The following is a 4,742-nucleotide window of genomic DNA, read 5'->3' on the forward strand; positions in this document are numbered from 1 at the left end:
CCGTCACAAAAATACACGTCCGCCATTCCGGCAGGCTTCATTTCACTTACAGGTGGCTAGGAAAACATTGTCTTTAATTCCTACACAAGAAAACGCTCCGTCCGCCGTGACAAAAATACACGTCCGCCATTCCGGCAGGTTTAATTTTACTTACAGGTGGCTAGGGAAACCACTGTCTTTAATTCAAACACAACACCCAATGCCGCAAGTGCGTCCGTGGCCCGGCACATACGTACACGTCCGCCTTTCCGGCAGGCTTCATTTCACTTACAGGTGGCAAGGAAAACATTGTCTTTCATTCCTACACAAGAAAACGCTCCGTCCGCCATCGTTAAAAAATACATGTCCGCGATGTAAGACCTCGTCAGACCTCGTAAGACATACAGGGCACAGTCAGGCGCATTCGCATTTACAATTGCCGACCCAGAACCATTGTCTTTCATTCCAACACTCCGCGAATTCCCCGCCACAACAACCCATGTCCGCGATTCCCCTACAAAGTCAAACGCCCACGTCACCACCACGCACCAAAAACATCACAGACAAACAACGCCAACGCAGACCAAACGTCGACGCCGCTCAGGGCAACCCACCAACGACGCAAGTGCGGCAGCGCGAACGGTAAGCTGGCGGGGCACCGCCGACAACATAATCGCACGGACGGCGCACCGTGCCAAGCCTCCCGTCGCACCCCGCAAGTCCAAACTCAAATCGAAGCCGAAAAGGGTTGCTTGCGGCAACGGGGCGACACACAAAGCCAACACGGGAGCACGTCCCACAACGCGCCCCACAGGTCACTCCCACAAAACACAATCTAAAAAGGCGCACCCCCAAAGGACTGCAAAACAGGGGACGGCGGCACGCCCGTCACGCCATACCTCCAAAAACAGGCATCCCACAACGCGTCCCACAGGTCACTCTCAAAAACACAATATGAAAAAGCGCACCTCAACGGACTGAAAAACGGGACGGCGGCACGCCCGTCACGCCATACCTCCAAAAAACATGCATCCCACAACGCGTCCCACGGGTCACTCTCAAAAACACAATCTGAAAAAGCGCACCTCAACGGACTGAAAAACGGGACGGCGGCACGCCCGTCACGCCATACCTCCAAAAACATGCACCCCACAACGCGCCCCACAGGTCACTCTCAAAAACACAATCCAAAAAAGCGCACCTCAACGGACTGAAAAACGGGACGGCGGCACGCCCGTCACGCCATACCTCCAAAAACAGGCATCCCACAACGCGCCCCACGGGTCACTCTCAAAAACACAATCTGAAAAAGCCCACCTCAACAGACTGAAAAACGGGACGGCGGCACGCCCGTCATGCCATACCTCCAAAAACAGGCATCCCACAACGCGCCCCACGGGTCACTCTCAAAAACACAATCTAAAAAAGTCCACCTCAACGGACTGAAAAACGGGACGGCGGCACGCCCGTCACGCCATACCTCCAAAAACATGCATCCCACAACGCGCCCCACAGGTCACTCTCAAAAGCACAATCTAAAAAAGTCCACCTCAAAGGACTGAAAAACGGGACGGCGGCACGCCCGGCACGCCATACCTCCAAAAACAGGCATCCCACAACGCGCCCCACGGGTCACTCTCAAAAGCACAATCTAAAAAAGTCCACCTCAAAGGACTGAAAAACGGGACGGCGGCACGCCCGTCACGCCATACCTCCAAAAACATGCATCCCACAACGCGCCCCACGGGTCACTCTCAAAAGCACAATCTAAAAAAGTCCACCTCAAAGGACTGAAAAACGGGACGGCGGCACGCCCGTCACGCCATACCTCCAAAAACAGGCATCCCACAACGCGTCCCACAGGTCACTCTCAAAAACACAATCTGAAAAAGCGCACCTCAACGGACTGAAAAACGGGACGGCGGCACGCCCGTCACGCCATACCTCCAAAAACATGCATCCCACAACGCGCCCCACAGGTCACTCTCAAAAGCACAATCTAAAAAAGTCCACCTCAAAGGACTGAAAAACGGGACGGCGGCACGCCCGTCACGCCATACCTCCAAAAACAGGCATCCCACAACGCGTCCCACGGGTCACTCTCAAAAACACAATCTGAAAAAGCCCACCTCAACAGACTGAAAAACGGGACGGCGGCACGCATGCCACGCCATACCTCCAAAAACATGCACCCCACAACGCGCCCCACGGGTCACTCTCAAAAACACAATCTAAAAAAGCGCACCCCAACGGACTGAAAAACGGGACGGCGGCACGCCCGTCACGCAACACCTCCAAAAACAGGCATCCCACAACGCGCCCCACAAGTCACTCTCAAAAACACAACCTAAAAAAGCGCGCCGCAACGGGCCGGCTCGATTTTTCGTCTTTACCCTAACTTCTGCCCTAACACTATCCGTTAGCTCGATTTGTGGTGCTAACCCTAAGTCCAGCCCTAACCGTATCCGTTAAGTCCATTTGCGGTGCTAACCCTAGCTCTTGCCCTAACCGTATCCGTTCACTTCATTTCTGGTGCTAACCCTAACTTCTGCCCTAACCGTATCCGTTCACTTCATCTATGGTGCTAACCCTAGCTCTTGCCCTAACCGTATCCGTTCACTTCATCTACGGTGCTAACCCTAACAGTATCCGTTACCATCATTTCTGGTGCTAACCCTAACCCTTGCCCTAACCGCATCCGTTCACTTCATGTCTGGTGCTAACCCTAACTTCTGCCCTAACCGTATCCGTTCACTTCATCTATGGTGCTAACCCTAAGTCCTGCCCTAACCGTATCCGTTAAGTCCATTTGCGGTGCTGACCCTAAGTCCTACCCTAACCGTATCCGTCCACTTCATTTCTGGTGCTAACCCTAACTTCTGCCCTAACCGTATCCGTTACCATCATTTCTGGTGCTAACCTTAACCCTAACCCTAACCGTATCCGTTCACTTCATGTCTGGTGCTAACCCTAACTTCTGCCCTAACCGTATCCGTTCACTTCATCTATGGTGCTAACCCTAAGCCCTGCCCTAACCGTATCCGTTAAGTCCATTTGCGGTGCTAACCCTAAGTCCTGCCCTAACCGTATCCGTTAACTCGATTTCTGGTGCTAACCCTAACCCTTGCCCGAACCGTATCCGTTAACTCGATTTCTGGTGCTAACCCTAACCCTTGCCCTAACCGTATCCGTTCACTTGATTTCTGGTGCTAACCCTAACTTCTGCCCTAACAGTATCCGTTAAGTCCATTTGCGGTGCTAACCCTAACCCTTGCCCTAACCGCATCCGTTCACTTCATTTCTGGTGCTAACCCTAGCTCTTGCCCTAACCGTATCCGTTCACTTCATCGATGGTGCTAACCTAACTTCTGCCCTAACCGTATCCGTTAAGTCCATTTGCGGCGCTAACCCTAGCTCTTGCCCTAACCGTATCCGTTCACTTCATCCATGGTGCTAACCCTAACTTCTGCCCTAACCGTATCCGTTAAGTCCATTTGCGGCGCTAACCCTAGCTCTTGCCCTAACCGCATCCGTTCACTTCATCCATGGTGCTAACCCTAACTTCTGCCCTAACCGTATCCGTTAAGTCCATTTGCGGCGCTAACCCTAACTCTAGCCCTAACCGCATCCGTTCACTTCATCGATGGTGCTAACCCTAGGTCTTGCCCTAACCGTATCCGTTCACTTCATCTACGGTGCTAACCCTAACCCTTGCCCTAACCGTATCCGTTAAGTCGATTGGTGGTGCTAACCCTAACCCTAACCGTATCCGTTAGCTCGATTTCTAGTGCTAACCCTAACTTCTGCCCTAACCGTATCCGTTCACTTCATTTCTGGTGCTAACCCTAACCCTAACTCCTGCCCTAACCGTATCCGTTCACTCCATTTCTGGTGCTAACCCTAACTCTTGCCCTAACCGTATCCGTTCACTCCATTTGCGGTGCTAACCCTAACCCTTGCCCTAACCCTAACCTTTACCGTATCCTTTAACTTCATCTGTGGTGCTAACCCTAGCTTTTGCCCTAACCGTATCCGTTCACTCGATGTGCGTTCTTAACCCTAGCTCTTGCCCTAATCTTAACTTCGTTTAAGGTGCCAGCCCTAGCCCTAGCCAGCCCTGCCCCTTCCCTAACGCGCTCCGTTACCTCCATCCATTTGGGGGGACAAACAACATTCCACGCCCGATATGATGGACAACCAAAGACGGGACGGGCGGACATGCCACGGCGGTCCCACCAACCAGCCTCTCGGACACTTGAACGGAAAAAAAAAGAAAAAAAAAAGAGGTCTACAGCACCGGGAGTTCCCAGGCGGTCACCCATCCAAGTACTATCCCGGCCCGACAGGGATTCACTTCGCGGACCAGACGAGAAGCGGTGCTTTACCAGTGGTGTGGTCACAGAAGACTTAAGGAAAAGTAGAAAGTATTTTGGAGACGTGCTCAAAAATGAAAGAAAAGAGTGCCAAACAAAATACAAAACAACGCGAGGCACACTATGCCAAACACCACGCGAAATAGGTTCCTACAACGTACAAATAACAATAAACAATACTAACACTGAAAACCAAAACGTTTCGACGGATGAAAAAAATGGGGACTACTTTATATCACCGACGGCCCAGGGATACATGACAGAATGTGTCATAAGTTTCCCCGACATTTAATGAAAAATAGATAAAAAAGTATAATATATACACAATGATGACCATTAAAGTGACATGTTATGACGCTTTCATTTTATTAATCCCCAATGACCGTTTTC

At 51.5% G+C, this 4,742-nt stretch overlaps 1 pseudogene; it reads right to left on the reverse strand.

The window, feature by feature from the left end:
* Positions 1–4,264: 4,264 nt before the first annotated feature.
* LOC137262325 (5S ribosomal RNA) lies at positions 4,265–4,383 on the reverse strand (annotated as a pseudogene).
* Between the last annotated feature and the right edge of the window lie 359 nt (positions 4,384–4,742).

This window comes from Haliotis asinina, chromosome 14, assembly GCF_037392515.1.
Source record: "Haliotis asinina isolate JCU_RB_2024 chromosome 14, JCU_Hal_asi_v2, whole genome shotgun sequence".
Lineage (NCBI taxonomy): Eukaryota > Metazoa > Mollusca > Gastropoda > Lepetellida > Haliotidae > Haliotis > Haliotis asinina.